At 43.2% G+C, this 18,015-nt stretch overlaps 1 long non-coding RNA gene across 1 annotated transcript; it reads left to right on the top strand.

The window, feature by feature from the left end:
* The first annotated feature begins 162 nt into the window (after window positions 1-162).
* On the top strand, window positions 163-17,660 carry LOC133280856 (uncharacterized). Its single transcript, XR_009747304.1, has 3 exons — window positions 163-480; window positions 6,927-6,999; window positions 17,419-17,660. It is a non-coding gene; the product is annotated as an uncharacterized LOC133280856 (long non-coding RNA).
* Window positions 17,661-18,015: the final 355 nt, after the last annotated feature.

The following is an 18,015-nucleotide window of genomic DNA, read 5'->3' as shown; positions in this document are numbered from 1 at the left end:
TTTCCAGGCCCCACCTCACAGAATACAAAGAAAGAGAAGAGCCCTGTACCCCAGGGCGAGAAACTACCTTCCTTTTTCTGCCAAGAGCCACCATGCAAGACACGCGGTTTCCCCAGCGCAGCTGATGCACCGCAAGCTCACGCCCTGCCTTAGACTGCAGTGACTTGTTCCCCCTCCAGGAGCTACTGCCGAGTGTGAACTGTCAGACAAGGAAGGCTGTGTACTGACCCCGTGAGCAGCACACCAACATTTTCACATCTCTGCAAACAGTAACCAATCGTTTGAGGGAAAAGGGCAGTTGGGAAGTTGCTCACAGGCAGGAGACGTCAGGAGCGAGCTAGCCAAGACTCGCTGCATCTTCCACCCAGCCTCTGCTGAGAGTGCTGGCAAGCCCTGCGGGCTCACTGCCTCCCCAGGCTGGATGGAGGGAAACCTTTCCCCAGAGCTCTGAGGAGAGCACTGTCCAGGAACCATCTTTTGGTAAGTCTTCAGCCTGAGAGATGCACTTGCTCTTGAGAGCTGCGTGTTCAACACCACAGCTGGCATCAGTGCGGGAAAATGAGGAATTGATGTATTTGTTCTGTCTGAAAAGCAGTGGGGAAAATGCATGAGTTGATGAGGGACAGCCAGCAACATACTAGCTCCAGTGTCTTCTGCTGGCCTTTCCAAACTGGATTAAGCTAAACGACAGCAGATCATTAGATTAAACTCTGTGCTTACGACAGAATATGCATAAATATAACCCGCATTAAACTATATGCAAATAACACAGTATAATAGGGAAAAGAAGTAATATCAACGCATGCATAGAAATAGCTACTAGGCTTTTCAGTTCCCACTTTCACCTTTAATGCACTAGCAGTCTCCTAAATATCCCATGCAACCAAGCTCATAAACCCAGCATGTTAAGCAACAGATTCTGTGAGACTTCCTCACTATCCTTAATTATCTAGGTTCATTAAACCCTAGTGATATCACTTCCTCCATTTTCCCAAAGTGTCTCCTGGTAAGGAAAGGAAAACCTTAGCTTCCAAATACAATAGCCTTATCAGCTTTTAAATAAGGTATCCCCCACCCAAAGAGGTTACAATTCAGCTTTCTATCATTGCTGCAAAACTAGCATCCAGAACCATAGTGCACCTGAACTTTCTGCTTCTGCATAGTGCAGTAGGGTTTTTTTTGCAGTGATGACCCCAGAAACCCAAGGCAATCTATGGGTTACCTCTACATAGTCTGCAGAGAAAGTCTGAGAAAATAAGACCATGTCAGCAGGCTAAAATTTGCTACATATACCTTCACCAAAAAGAGAAAAAAAGTGAAACCGCCCAAAAACCACCAACAACTGAAAACAACAAATAACTACAGCGACTTTTTTGTGTGCATTTGGAAAAACTTTCGTTTTTTTTTTGGAAAAACTTTCGTTTTTCTTCCAAAGAGGAAAGAAAGTTTTGCCCTAAGACAGAAAAAGTGGGTGAGGGCTTTTGTTTGTTTGCTCTTTAACGCTAATAATAATCTACAGTCCATGTCAGAAATGAATGCACTATAAACTATAGAGGGTCAAGAAGTGTTTGAGTTTGGATGAAACTCATACTTTTTTTGAGGGTTTTCAATGTTTAGAAAACAATGCATGACCTGTGCCTCAGGGGGACAGCATACCCTAAGTGGGGATGAACCACTCAACCACTGACAGTGCAGCTTGGTTTTGGTCTGAGTAGTTTGAGTTATTCTAGTCTAGTATTGAACTGAATTCAATACATTAAAAGAGGAATGATTGAAGGGAAGAAAAAAAGCCAACTGGGCACATTTTTGGACTCTAGCATTTCTCTTTAGTTCAGCCTCAGTTCATCCATGTCTACAGCAATATTATCGTGAAGCATGCAGAGGGCGTGAGCAGGCATCCACCACTGAAAGGGCTGTCCCTGCCTTCAAGGAACTCATCTTTGCCTCTGTTTTCCTGCCCACACTGCTGCCTCCAGCTCCCTCCTCCTGCCCTGCAGCAGTCAGAGGTGTGAGCACTCCCCCTCTCCATCACTCAGTGCCCAGCAGTTAGGCTTGCAGTCAGTCTGAAGTGGGCACTGTGTCAATCAGAGAGTTAAAAATAGAAAAAGGGCTGGTTTATTTTCCCCAGTAGTCTATAATGCTTGTCAAAAATGAAGTGGCTTGTTCTTAAGCTAATGTTTGCCGACTTGTGTTCCTGTACCGGATAGGTAATCACTGAAACCTGTGTTTGCTCTCTTACCCTACCTATTACAATGAACTGAGCAGACCACGATAAGGTTGGTATGTATTTAAGAGCAGGTATAGGTTGTGAGATGCAGGAAGTAAGGGACAAACTTAATGCTGGAATTCATGCCTCCCTTTGTTTAAATCTTGGTGCAGAGGAGCTACCCACGCAAATACTTCAAAGCATGTCAAGTGTGAGCAGCTATTCAGGACCAGCTAAAGCTGTATTATTATTGAATGAGTAACAGCACATTATCACACAATAATAATGGGGGGTGGGGGGGTGGACGACACACAAAACGCCATTACAGGCTTTGTTATTATTATTTTGCATTGAATAACCTTACCCTATGGAAATATATCACTCAGCCCTAAGGTACAAAATACCCCCAGATGCAACTGGCACATTTTACTTGTGCTGTGGTTCTTTTGACTTATATGTCCTCCTCTTCTTTCCTCTGATGTGTCTTTAAGCGTGCCTGGTGGTAGGGATATGATAGACTGTAATGGAGGGGAAGAAGCAATGAGGATCTAATACTCTCAGACTGTAATCTTGCCGTCCAATTCAGTGTGCTACCACCAAGTCAAACGTTGATATGATAATTAGCCTCTGGCCCCTTTGTAGCCTGCTTTGCTTAACTCACTGGAGATTTTAAAGATTGGCTCTGGTGTCTCCCTCTGTCATTACTGTTGCTGCTGTCTGAATGCTAACGTGCAATCAACACAAGTAGGAGTACTGGGACAGTCTCGGCATGCAGAGTTAAATCAACCCAAAGGTTATTTGTATCACATTAAATTTTTCCTGCCACTTGCTATATACAACAAGAAGAGGCTCTCAAATGAGGTAATGCATACTGATAATATATTATGACAGGTATAGTAAATTAATTTCAAGACTACTCTAAGGAGTGTGAGAACATACATTTTCTTGCAGTTTCTTCTGTGGAAAGATGGCAAAAAAAATCTCTTTTCTTAGTAATTTAAGAGACTGTATTTGCTTCCAAAATACTTTGATGAAAACTTCAGCTTCTTGACAAGGGAGACTCCACTTGCATGGCCAGAGTCCAGCAGAGCTTTAGCAATTTAAACCAGCTGAAACCATGGCCCATAATACTGTGTTTACACCCTCAGCCCTGGAGAACATTTAAACAGGGCAGATCCAAGTTTCTGCAGCCAATGGAAAGACTAACATTAATTTCAGAACTAAACTGAGCCATTAGCCAAACTAAGTTGATTCATTTTGGATGAAATGAGGGCATATATGAAAACAAGTCAGATTTTCAGTTTTAAAAGCACAGATTTCAGAAGAAGGACTGATTACTGAGGGCAGTCAGGCCAAAGAGTCATAAGATACTTCAGCTGAAGGAGACCTATAATTTATTTTCAATAAAAGCTGTAAGGAGCTATCTGGAATTCACTTCATAAGGAAAGGAGGAAAGAGCCTATAGACCAAAATGGATAGAGTACTACCTTAGAAAGTCCAGCACAGCATCCATTTGGAAAGGAGAAAAGAGCTAATCAGCAATGAAAACTTCATTTTGGAGGCCAGGAAGCACAGGACTGGGGTAAACATTGCCAAAAGTAAAACCAAGTTAAAAGTTTGCAGAGGAAATTAAATAGTAATAATAAAAGGAAATCATAAAAGGTTATTTAGCTATTAAAACACAAAGATTTTGGAGAAGAAAATAAGTAATGTTTTTATACTGAGGGGATTAGAGCTGGCATCGGTGTGTGAACAACCTAAATGAAACTCAGCTTTGGGGTTCTGTAAGAACATTGAATTCTGGAGAAAAGGAAGACAGACATGGGATGAACGTCAGGAAATTGAAAATACCTCCTCAAGGGAGAATAAAAACTGAGAGCTGGATGCACTCAGCCAATGGGGAGCAGATCCCTCACCACAGGACACCCGGAGAGCTGGCAGCCGCTCCAAGTAATTTTGTCAAGCTATGAAGGAGAGGGATACATGTGACTTGAGAGCAGTAAATATAGTAACCATAATTAAGAAAGTGAATTAGCATCTAAAGGCACGTTAGCTTGATTGCAATTGTATGCAAGGTTACGGGGTGAATTTTAAAGGAAAGGAATAGTTATTGACATGATGATTAATGAAAAATCAAGGAAAGAACAGCCTGGGCCTGCCAGCTGGAGGGTACCAAGCCAGCCTAACACCTTCCTGTACAAGAGAGCTCATTGATTGCTTTAAGGAAGGTAATTGCAGCCAAGTCAAGTTGTCTGAACATCAGAGAAGCACTCACGATATGGGAAATCATTACTTAAAATGGAGGGGAAGACAACAAAAAACGCACAAACTGTAGCAAGGGTAAGAAATGGCTTTAAAGGGAGATGGGAGTCAGCTGTGCTGAAGGGAAAATTGTAGCTTTTTCCAGGGGATCTTTTCAGCTGTTTACATGAAGGACTACAGTTGAAAAAGTAGATACATGTTAACGAAATTTGCTCATTAGCCACTTGTAGGAGACAACTTGGCACGGAAGTCATCTGAAGGTGGTACAGGTAGAAACAGATAACCTGAAACTCGACTGTGAAATTTAACACCCATTTCAAGATCATGTCTTTAGTATCAAACAGGAGGATTTCTGCAGTAGCTTGGGGATTTACTCAGGGGATTCTGCAGGCAAGAAACTCTTACGGAGGAGATAAGATTAAAACCTTATTCTGCATCAAAAGACTTTGACTCACTTAGCAACTCAAGGCTCCAGTGTGCTTAAAATATCAATGTCTTGGTTGAGTAGACAGTATAATACAGTGTGCATTCTGGATGCAAAAAACAGGTTTCCTTGCAAACAGTATAAGCAGTCTGAGGGAAGGTGTATACCTGATGGTGCCTATCTTCATCTCTGGTAACACATCTTCTGTTTTCTATCAAGTTGGGACTTCCTCACCTATCAGACCTGGGAAGAGACGAAGACACCTCCACAAGATAAAAGGATGCAGTAGTCAGAGAGACTGCTTTGAAATCTCTAATCATACTTGGATTTAGGTACCTAAAACCTCTGAGTACAAGAAATCAGAAAGCTGTCTTACAGCGGACTAAAGTAAGGGACACGAATTCTACATTAGTGGCTAGATCTAAGGATGAGCTTTCTTAATCTAAGAAACTGAAATAGGGAGACTTTTAGGGAGTTTTTGACATAATAGCCCAGTGTCTAAAGTACTAGTCCAGGCAATGGGCAAGGTTGGCTGCATACCCTTCTCAGCCTGGAAAGCTCAAACCCGTATTTTCCTACATTCTGTAAGAGAGGGATCCTAACCTATAAGCTGTGGATGAATCTGGCATGTGGAGATAGTCCACATTTTGTGTTAAAGCCATGCCACCGGCTATCTGAAACCTGAATATTTGTGAAGGTATGGAAGGAACAAGCAAGAGGGAATGACATTTATTAAGAGGGCTTGACTGAGAAGAAGATAGGCAGGCAGAGCAAACAGAGCCTTGTTACCTTAGGAAGCCGGAATAAATTGTAAAGACTTTGCTTTTTCCTGGAGACAGGAATGCAACCTGTTTTGTGATCTTTGTTATAAATAAGTGACAATTCCTTAGAAGACCTGGAAAAGAAATGGATGTGTCCCTGTGCATAGTATCACATGATGAAACGAGGCCTGGCCCACATCCTTCAGAGGACTTACATTTAAAGAAACACGTCTAGTGAATCCCACATGCACATGCATGTTGTTATGGGTGTCCATATGGCCAGCTTATCTGCCCATCAATTTTGTATGGAATTCACCTCGCCTGGTCAGCAGGCAGCATTTAGTGGAAGTTGGCTCTCCAGGTGCTCCCATGATCAGTAAAACGAGATGAGTGGTTCAGCACTCCTATCTGCCGCACTCATCCCACACTGGGGCAGAGCAGCCAGCCATCTTCACAGGTATATCTGCTGGTTACAGGGAGAGCCAGACACCCAGTTTAGATGTCGTATTCTATGTATGAGAGCTAAGACAAATCCCACCATGTGGATCTTAACACACAAAGATCCAGGCCACAGGGACTTGGGCTCCTCTGGGGTTCAGATGCTTTTGAGAATTACCTGGCAAAAGGCAGGATGGAGAATGAAGATCAGCTTGCCTGGGAGAGACTTCAGGCCAAACAGCTGTGGATCAAAGAGTTTAATAGCTCTATCGGCAAAGATGATGGATTTCTGCATGCTCAGCAGACCTAATCTCTTCATTTAACTTAGAAAATTTACAAGGTCTCCTGGCGTAGTTGGTGGAGCTTGTAACCTTTGTGATCAGATGAAGCCAATGTAACATATGTATTATGAGTGCCAAGTAATTCAGATGTTCCTTTCTTTCTTCCTTTAAAACAGAAAAAGAAAAGTAAACAACTATCATTAAGAACAAAAAATAGAGCATTCACATCCCAGGAAATCTCCCAAATCAGAGATCCCACTGCAGAAATAATTCTATCCCACTTATGTTTCTGTTTTCTGTGAGAAGCGTTTATCATCAACATGTAGCAAGACCACAGAGATTATAATTGTTCTGCAGTTGGCAACATTCACTACAGGAATATCTTTCCTGTTTCAGGGCTTGATTTCTCAACCTGATTTTTTTCATTAACTTTAATGCTTCTCTTTTCATTACCCTCCCATTGGGAAATGACTTGACAATTAAGAATGCCAGTTTGATGCAGGAGTTCATTTACCGCACACCTACTCATTTTTCTGTTTGCATTTGTGTAACAGGGCTCTGCATGTGTAGATAACAAAGAAGAGTCCTGCAGGCCTGGGAATAAGTCAAATATAAAGAAAGAAGCAGGTAAGCCAAGCTAACTCCTTGCTGCCAAATAATGCTGAGCTTGTTGGACACATCGGTGGTTTAAAAGGAGTTGAAGTACATTAACAAAGAAAATGCTAAGAGGGAGCAATATGGGGGGTGATGTCTATTCTGCATCTAGAGGGCAGTCCTGGCTGCCCCAGACACAACACAGATGCAGCAGTCCTGGTGGAAGCTAAAACCAACTTCCTGGGCACGTTGGACGCTCAAACATCCCCAGCAAGCGAGTCCACTGCCTACACACACCTCTGGTAGGAGATACCTACAGGCAGTCTCTGGAGGCTGCCACTGAGGTGGGGTGTGATGGGGGAGGGTGGAAAGCATGGCTGCCCTGAAGAGCATTTTCCAAGGCAGTAGAGAGCTGCTGAGTACAGAGTTTAACTGAAAAATGCCCATCTCAAAATTCCTGACATTGAAAAGCAATACCAAAGGCTCAGCAGCACTTAAGGTGGAAATTCTGGTACCAGCTTCAGAGGTTCCACACTGTCACGAGTGTGACCAATGCCCAGGATGAGAAGAGATTAACCACTGTCCTTTCTGTGTGGCACAGATGTACCTGGCATTGCAAAGGTGCCATCACAGAAGGAAGAAACGTCTTTCATCTCTTCTTCAACCTTTCATCCTCAAATACTTCTGAGGTTGTTTTAAGCAACAGAGCTCTTGTGCATCCCCTGGCCTCTTGTGCCAAGGTGAAGTTCTTGTTACATGAACAGCGCCTTGAATGACCTCCAGCACTTACAACACATTGCTTAACTGCACAAAGCCCAGGGCTACAGCAGTTGCACAAGCACCTGACTTTTTTCAGAAGGGGTAGTAGGTACTGGCTTCTAGGAGTCAAGATCCATGAACATTTTCTGGAAGTGCAAATGTGACTGTAAAACCAAGAAGGTCATCATGAGAAAGAAGCCACAGTATTAGTGATGTGACTTTTACCTTTCATCTGGGATGAAATGTGAGGTTTTCTACACATCAGGGATGTCAGGCTCTGAGAGCCACGTTGACTGCATTACTGAATTAGGGCATTTGAATGTGGATCTAAATTTGCAGCATCTTTTCCATGAAGTCTGGAAAAGAAATGCAGTGGAAGTGTCTTTTGTGCCCTTCTTTTGAAACAGGAGGCAAGGGGACCTTGCTGACTGGTAGACCAGCTCCATGTCAAGTCTTTTACAAACAGTACAATCCAGTGTTAGTAAATCAAAACTACTTCTGATTTCTTCATGTGAAAGTGGGTGCATTCTCACTTTTCTCTCTGATTGACAGGCTCAAATATTCACTGTTGCTCATGATAAGCTCTGATACATGCCTAGGCATCAGCTTTAGCAATAGCGTTCTGCCTGCTTCAGCACAAAGTTATTCTGCTCTCCATCATTTGGACCCTGAACACTTTTGAACATTTGTGAAGTGATGCCCAGCAAAAGCTTCATTTTTTTTTTTCTCCCAGCAGGACAGCATTTTCTGCAGAGCCATGGAGGACACCTTATGGCCAGCTGCTGAATTTTCTGCAGTGACCTAATTAACACTGACAATAGGTACCAGTATTAGGCATTGAACTGACCCTATAGGCTGAACCTGGGAAGGAAGGTGCAGTGATTTTTATCACAGTCAAAATGTCACTATAATCCCAGTCCTCTTTCAGCTGTCTCTCCAGTCTACTACAGTTCTGTTATGACTTCGCAAGTTCCAGCATATGCAAGTCTGTAGCCCATCTTTCTGAATTAGTGATGGCTACACAACTTGTATGGCAACTTATTTTATTCTTAGTTTTGGTTAAAATTCACCACTTTTGCTCCCAGCTGAGTCCTCACATCAGGATCCAGGCAAACACTTTCCTGCATCAGTTCAACCAGTTCACCCAGCACACAGTCCCTGGCTGCTTCCTTACGTGCCACATCCTGCCAAGCAAGGAGCATTCATAGTCATGAATCAGACCTCAGCACTGTGAGAGTCTCCTAAAAAATCCCAGTAATTCTTTGTAATTTTACTTTTATAAAATTTTCTAGAGTTTCAGCTTGCAAATTGTTTTACAGAAAACTGTGAGGGTTGCTTTTATGTTCCTGTGAACCAGGTTGCCTCATAGAATCATAGACTAGTTAGGGTTGGAAAGGACCTTAAAATCATCTAGTTCCAACCCCCCTACCATGGGCAGGGACACCTCACACTAAACCATGTCACCCAAGGCTCTGCCCAACCTGGACTTGAACACCACCAGGGATGGAGCATTCACAGCTTCCCTGGGCAACCCATTCCAGTGCCTCACCACACTCACAGTAAAGAACTTCTTCCTTATATGCAACCTAACTTTCCCCTAATTAAGTTTTAACCTGTTAACCCTTGTCCTATCACTACAGTCTCTAATGAAGAGTCCCTCTCCAGCATCCCTATAGGCCCCCTTCAGATACTGGAAGGCTGCTATGAGGTCTCCACGCAGTCTTCTCTTCTCCAGGCTGAACAGCCCCAACTTTCTCAGCCTATCTTCATACAGGAGGTGCTCCAGTCCCCTGATCATCCTCGTGGCCCTCCTCTGGACTTGTTCCAACAGTTCCATGTCCTTTTTATGTTGAGGACATAGACCTGTACATGATACTCCAAGTGAGGTTTCACAAGAGCAGAGTAGAGGGGCAGGATCACCTCCTTCGACCTGCTGGTCACGCTCCTTTTTGATGCAGCCCAGGATACGGTTGGCTTTCTGGGCTGCAAGTGCACACTGCAGCCGGCTCATGTTCATTTTCTCATCAACCAACACCCCTAAGTTCTTCTCCGCAGGGTTGCTCTGAATCTCTTCTCTGCCCAACCTGTAGCTGTGCCTGGGATTGCTCCGACCCAGGTGTAGGACCTTGCACTTGGCATGGTTAAACTTCATGAGGTTGGCATCAGCCCACCTCACAAGCGTGTCAAGGTCCCTCTGGATGGCATTCCTTCCCTCCAGCGTATCAGCAAAACCACACAGCTTGATGTCACTGGCAAACTTGCTGAGGGCGCACTCAATCCCACTGTCCATGTCAGCGACAAAGATGTTGAACAAGACCGGTCCCAACACCGATCCCTAAGGGACACCACTCGTTACTGGTCTCCAGCTGGACACTGAGCCATTGACCACAACTCTGCATGTGGCATCCAGCCAGTTCTATATCCACCGAGTGTTCATTTGCAGGGGAGCTCACGCATTCCACTGTTTCTATTGCAGCCTCCTTGGAACCCAGGCTGAAGCTAATGGAGAAGCACTGAAACCTACTGCAGAACTTTTTGCTTTGACCTGCTCTGAGTACAAAGTCAAGTGAGATGATATGGTTAATCTCTACCAGAGAAGGCTAGAGAGAGCATCCCGAGCTATCTAGCTGCCAGCTAATGCTGCCTTGGCAACAGTTTAATGGGCAATGGCCTGTACTTGAATGACTTCAGTAAGAGATGTAATCAACCATTCGCTATCTTTCTTATTTCCGTTAAGTTGAAAGTACTATGCAATCACTTCAATTTTCTTTCAGCAGTGATAAGGCTCAAGAATAAACCACAGAGCCTGAACTTTCAGTCAGCCTCCATGTTCTACCCTGGATTTATCTTCAGCCATCTTCAGGTGCTGTCTTTCTGCCTGACCTCATATGGAACCTGGCCTCCAAGGAAGGTCAAGTGTTCACTTTCATGCTCCTCTGTCCTGAAATGCTTTCCCTGGCAAGATTAGATAAAGCAATTCTTTCTCATTTCAGCCCATCCCAAATAGATGCTTTATAAAGAATCTACTTTTAAGCAATTTTATTTCTCATCTGCTACAGGTTTATAGATTGAGACTATGGCCAGGCTATTTTTGTATTCACTGTGCCAGGAACAAAGCCCAGTAATTTACTCTGCTTGTAGAAAAAAAAATTGATTTTTACCTTAAAAAAGGCATTTAGAGGTTATTGTCAAAAGACTCCTTCTCAGGTCACTACCTGGTCAAAATCTGCAATATGATTCAGAGCCAGATTCAGTAAAAGCATTTAGGGGTGCTGTTTGGTTAAGCACAAATCAAGCAAAATTTGTACTATTCCTGTGTTTTACATAGAACAGTCATCAACAAAATATAGAAGCAGGTGTTGGTCCCACAGGCTGGTATTTTCCCTTCCCTGAGTCTTCTCCACAGGGCACTTCTCTTGCTCACTGTGTGAATCTTGGTTTCTTGGCTGCAAGGGAGAGGGGAGTGCCACCAGTTTTCCTATGGCCTAGACTGGGGACACCAGCTGGGACAGTCTCCTGAGACATGGTAAATGAGGGTTCATACATCTGTGAAGAAAGTATTAAACTTGTCCCTTCCTGTGTGAGTGTCTGTGTCATTTGCCTTCCAGCAAGTTTGTCATTTAAAGGTGGGATCACACACACAGTTTCCACAGTGTGCCTCAGAGCCTGGGGTACTGCAGCAACTCACTCACATGGTGATGCTGTGCCTGTCCAGCTGCTCCTCTGCCCCCATCCCCCAGGCTGTGGCTGTTGGACCCCACAGCTCCTGTCCGAGACCCATACAGAGTGGCTGCTGCTGCCCCCAGACACGAACAAGACCTGGGGTGATGCAGACAGGCACTGGAGCTCCTCCTTCATCCAGCAACTGAACAAACAAGCACCTACTGATGTACACAGCCCACATCTTCAGCCTGGCACTGATTCTGCACCACTTTGATGCTGCTTTGCGGCATCCCATAAGAGAGATTTCCCCATCTCTGCATCTCTGATTGCAAGGCCAAAATGTGACACAGCTGCCCCTCTCCCTTAGCAATCCTCCTCACACTGTGTGAACAGTAGCCAGCATGGAGACAGGCTCTGCCACGTGCAGTGCACTGCTGCTTTGGCCCTATCATATCTCCTTGCCTAGGGGAAATATCTGGATCCCAAGGCAATGCCCCCATCAGTGTGGGGGGCACTGTGGAGGAGCTGCCCCAATCAACAAGAGGCATGTTCTCACTGGAAAGTGGGACAGCAAGGCGAAACTCTGTGCTCTGAGAACTGTTGTCAAATGCTATGACACAGTCATAGCTCCAAAGTGAAATCAGTCATGTGGAAAGCATCTTCAGCATCCTTGCATACTTGTGTATGCACACATACACTCACATGTACCTGCACCCACACATATACACACACCCTCATTTCCTTCTGTGCAGGTATGATCTAGTGCATAGCTACTGGTGAACCCCAGTAGCCAGAGTAAGCCCCAAAAATGAAATACAGGTGTCTTGATTGTATGGAGAATGAGGGATCTTCCTGTGTGTAACAACATGACAGAACATGCAGCAAGGACATGAGAGAGCTTGCAACACACTTTGGAACAGTGGAATTAAGTATTACAGGTAGGGCTGGTAGCTCCACCCATTCTTAAGGTTACCAGACACTTCCCATTTTAAGAGCTTGTTTTCCTTATACACAATATGTTGACTGCATGAACTTCTATTTATGCGTGCCAGACGTTTGCATCAGGTTTCTTCAGTATTTGTTTCTGCAGCTGTAGAAATTGCAGATAGCTGTAGTTCAGGCACTTAAAATGAAAAACAACTGGGAAGACAGGTTCCTTTGCATTTGTCAAAAAAATACTCTTAAGAGGTTTGCTCTGAGCATCTTGAAGCATCCTGTCACCTTTGGAGAGATTTGACAAGTTGAATAAGACTGCTTTCACCCTACATATCTGTTTTCTCCCATGTTGTGAAATTGTTCCCAAATCTGTCCACCTTGTGAGTTTAAAAATCACCTCTACGGGGTGTAGACCTTGATTTTATCAACTGAAATCCTTTAAGCAACACCGGCCCTATACACATCATGGTGTGTTCACACCTGCAGAGCTCTTTGGGCCCCTGTCCATCCATCTTCCGTGGCTGAATGATCAAGTGGGGGGGGGGGGGGGGGGGGGAACAGTTCTCCCCCTTTCGCCTTCCTCACCAGGAGCTCAGAGCCCTGAATACTAGATACAAGCCAAGAAAGCTGATTGCCACCCAGCTGTGCTACATGCACCTCAACACTAACCAGCCCTCACCCTGCTTGAGACAGAAGGGACCTGATGAGACAATGGAACTTGCTTTGGATCACACAAGGGATGAGCGCTCACAGGAGTGAAAGGGACCCAGCCCTCGCAAACACCACAAATATACTTGCCCATCTGGGATCTCACGCATCTGCATTTTAAAAATACCTACCTTGACCCATTCTCTGGGGAGAAGGCCACTGCATATTTCTCTGATGTTTAAGCATCTTCCTTTAAATTACAGATTAAATGTCTTTGTGGGAAGTTTGTAACCATTTGTTCTCATGCCAATGCTGCCTTGTAACAGTGGTTTTCTTATTTAAGTATTTTTTCTTAGCTATGTTTATAGGCTGCAGTAAGAGTAGACTGGGCAAAAACAGAGCTGGCATGAGGAGCTCAAAGGGAGAGACTGGTGTTTCAAACAAGGAAAAAGCCCCGATTGAAGTCACTGAACTAGAGATGGGATGAGTGGTTCTGGGTCTAAACCCTAAGCTGGCCATCCACTACAGCTATCACCTAAGTACTCACTGTCCATCCTCTACATCTTTCAAATAAGGGGACCAAAACCAAACCTAACCCAAAAGCAGTGGAGTGTAAGGAATTCTCTGTTGTCATCTGGGCAACAACTACAGTGTAGTACAAACTTTGGGTACATGGTCACAATCTGTTTTTTTCCACAGCATCTGGTTTTTGAAACAACAGTGTGCAAGACAGAGCAACTTTGAGAGTGAAACAAGTGTTCTTCCAATAACAACATGCAAAGTCTGGCTTAAATAGTCTGGTACCTCATATATTCAAAAATAAGTGTCTAAACTTAAGGAATACTCCTGATCCTAATCATTCTGTGCTTCAACTTGCAGCTTTAAAACGGTGGTAACTCATGCCATCATCCTAGAGAGTTAGTTGGAGGATATATCCATTATTGTTTGTGAAGCATTGAGGCTTCATAATGGTAAGTACAACAGAAAAGCCTATAAAGTAGTTAATAACTTCATCCTCACAGCAGGATTTATAGGGATGAGGAATAAATAAGGTATGAAACCTAATATTAAATAGCAAGGATGGGATAAAACAGTGAATAATTGCTCAGTAAGGGGATTCATCTGCCCCATGCACTTAATAAGGCATAGGTATATGGGAAAATTAATATGTGAGCTTCCTAATACTGTACATGCTGCATAAGACACGAAAGCAACAGATGTAAGATCATATATGCAACCTTCATTCTGGAATTTCCTAGATTTTGATTGATTGATATAACAATCTTAAAAATGTGCTTTAGCATGATTATATGTCTTTGTGTATGTTGTGATATAAACATAGAGGAAAAAAGATACACATGTGTTCATCATATTATTTGTACAGCCTCACCGTTGCTGCCTTTTCGTTCTTCTGGAAAGCATTATACAGAGTTGCTGTATAAGGCAGCTCAGGTTTCCAATACAATATCCTGGGTTTAAGTGCTTGTCCCACAGAAATAAACGTACGCCAGCCTGCTCAGCAACACAGAGAGGGAGAGCTGCAAAGCTGCAGGCTTTATTAAAACTCTCTCCCACCAGTGAGATTCTGCCCACAGTGTGCTTTTCAAATGCATCAAAAAAGGATGAACTGTTAAAATTAGCATTTTGTCACTACCCACTGAGCCGTCAACTTTCTCAACACTGGCCCCCGTCTCTGCCTACAGTGGATTTGCTGTCAGTCACAATGGCATGTGTGCACCCCAGCTGTGAAATGACTGATTAGTTTTCCCCCTATTATGGAACTGACATTGGAAATGGGATCTTTTACCTGGGACTTTTTCACCTGCTCACTCTAGGTGAAAAACCTGTGGAGTAGTGAGCAATGGAGGTCACTGAGTTTTGTTCCCTGCTGCCCCCAGCATGGAGAAGCAGATGGGCCTCAGTGCCACCTTGCTGGAGCATGGCATGGCGTCACTTCCAGCTGGCATTAGGAGTGTGGATAAAGGCTGCAGGAGGGCATGATCTGGTGGCTGCTGAGATTTGCAATATCTAGGGCATGTCTTGGAGCTATGTGGTGTCTCCTGAGTATTATTCAAGAAAGCTACTAAATTTGAAATAAATATTTAAAATTTAAAATAAAATCTGCTAAATTTAAAATAAATATTAAAATCGACTTTAGTCCAATGTAATTTGGTTTTCTATTAATACAAACAACTCACATTAAGCATCAAGAAGACCAAAGATATAACTCTTTGTGCATTCATATATGTGTGCATATATATATACATATATATGCACATATTTAGGTATGTCTCTGTGTGTTTCATGTAGAGCACAATAATAGCACATATCCTGTTAAGAAGATGGCATAATGTGTCCATATTCCTGTAACTAGCCAAGGGCATCCCTGGGTAGAGCAGGCAGGTTCCCTGTTTCTCAATTCAGTGCCGCTTTCAGGACTACACTATTCTGTGTATATCTTCTGAATATATGCTGCATATTCAGGATATACACTATTATGGGAAACCAGCTTGTTAACGATACTGGCAACCTGCAGCTCAAGCAGACCACTGTAACTAAGTTATGACTGTCTCCCCCGTTGCAAAGAAGGACTGAGAACTTCAGCTGTGCATGGAAAGGAAAATGCTCACCTTCTCACTAGCACACACTGTACCTCAAGCGCAATGACGTGGACATGGTTGTCCAAGTACACAGCACTAGCTCAGGTTTCCAAGGCAATATCTGGAGCTTAATGTGTAGATGTCTCAAAACACAGGTCCCAGGCAACCTAGTGCAGCAGTATAGATTCAACATTATGTTTAAGGTCATTTTTAATATATCTCCTTTATGATTGTTCTTTTTTTATTTCTTCTTCTGTGCTGGAATAGGTATTTCACATGGTTCCTTTGTTTTCACTCTGAATTTTATAGTTGTGTCTCACTTTTTTGGTTATTGTTGTTGTTGAACTTCCTGCTCTGTTGCAACTTATTAAATTACTCTCTTTTTTTTGACAGGATGGTTTGCATGGTTTCCTGTGTCTCTCTCTGGAGATCAGGATTTCAATAAATACATTTCATGTGGCTCTTGAAGAAAAATAGATCTGGAAATCAAAGAACACATCCAGAGGCATAAGAAAGTGTGGGAAAGAGCCTCATTCCCTCTGGAGCAACAGCATCACTTCCCAGAAACTCCTGAGCAGGTCCTTCAGGACCAACAACAGGAGATGAGGCATTTATACCTAACATCACTCTCTCTCCTTTCTTTATGAGTTGCTGGTTGCAGGCACTTATTCAGTTTATTTCTGAGCTAATTCTTTCAGGCTTCTCAATAATTTATGTTTCAACAGTGAAAATTGCCATCCAAAGTACCCCCATAAATTCAGTAATGACACCTCTGCTTTTGAAAGCTGAGACCACAAAGCTGAGACCCAGTGATACAATTCAGTGCCAAACTCTAACTTCTTGTCGGTTCTTTGAGACTTACATGGACAATTCTAATTGTTTATCCTGGCTGACCGAGCCCTGTATGAGGAAACAAAGCTCCCTTTAGAGCCGTTCTGAGTTTCAACTAAGGACTGCTGGCTGCACCAGGCTGCACTGCAAAGGTCCGTGGTTTTGTGGGACTTTCCTCCGTTCCTTTTTATTATCTTCATCTTGGTGAGAAGAGCTGGACATTGCCAATACAACATGACTTGTTGTTGTGCCCATCCCCTCATGCTTGGACATAACCGATGCTATTCTTGGCAGCTGTCAATTTGGATGACAAAACCTCCCTGACACAATACAATACATTGTCTCCACAATACAAAAGTTGTGAATCTTTGTCCCAACTGATTCAATCAGGTGTATGAGAGATATATATAAAGATATGGTAGGTTTCATATGATATCTCCATGCTGCATAGTGCATGCAGTGTCTAATAAAATATTCAACATTTCATTACAATGAGTGATTACTCTAATTTCTTCAGGACCCTTAATGCTGTGGTAATTTGATGAGCGAAGATTTGAAAAATTATGCATAAGAGCAGAAATGATGAAACACGCTGCACGAAAAAAGTCTGTAACTTAAACAAAGCCACTACAGTACTTTCAAAAGAACCCTCTGAGTTTTGAAACAAAACAAAGCCGTCTCCTTTAAAAACAACGTACTTCTGGATGATAATACAACAAACTCCAGTGGTTACACTTTCAGGCTTCTCTACAGATTTATTATTTTTCAGGATTAAAACAGACCTGATAAAACCCAGTGGGATGTGATCTCTGTTTGATCAAAATTATTATTCACTTGAAAGTCTCCTAAAAGGCAGCCCTACTGTATTATCTCTTCTAAGCCCTTCTTATGCCTTTAGACCATAAGGGTTACAATAAATTTGTGTGAGTTACTGTTTTATCACCTACTAACATATTTTAAAAGGGTTTTAAGAGAGAACGAGCTAAACTAACCAACTTGTTTGGCTGTTTTGCAGAAGAGCTGGCTCCCTTGTCAGGGCTCTGAGGAGAGTATGGAGGTCTGTGAGCTAGGAGGCACATCAAGACCACCTTATAGTCCTTCACAGAGCTTCCACACTGACTTGGCATCTCTGAGGAGATGGTCCCAGGAGGAAGTACAGGAAAGGATGGCCATGGAGGAAGTGACCACCACATTCACCTCTCTCCTTTGACAAGCTTTGCTTTTCAGTTTCCCCTTTCTTGTTAGATACCACTAACTGATGACAGCTGATCCTTCAGAAGTGACTACTTGACTTGTGCTCATTCATCTACTGCTGGGTATGCAATGGTGTAGCAGGGTATGAATGCAGGCAGCTACAATTGCTTTCAAATGCCAGTTTGTTTATTTAAATAGGGTAAAGCTGTGCATGGTCTTGAAGTAGCCACTTTTATAAATGAAACTGATAATGACTCAGCTTTGAGGAATGATGCAGCTGTGATGGCATCTGTCCTAATGCCCTTAATGCTCAGCACCTAGCTAATCCCTGTTTCCTAGGGAGTCTGCAGACATCTAGGGTCTAGCCCATGTCAAGGCACATGCCTTTTAACCCTGGGGCCCCTAGTGCATGACCACA

Source organism: Pezoporus flaviventris, unplaced genomic scaffold (assembly GCF_033815535.1).
Source record: "Pezoporus flaviventris isolate CSIRO_AGI_PZ_B2104156 unplaced genomic scaffold, CSIRO_AGI_Pfla_v1 ptg000090l, whole genome shotgun sequence".
Lineage (NCBI taxonomy): Eukaryota > Metazoa > Chordata > Aves > Psittaciformes > Psittacidae > Pezoporus > Pezoporus flaviventris.
The sequence above is the reverse complement of the archived record's forward strand: the minus strand, read 5'-3'. Positions and strand labels throughout refer to the sequence as shown.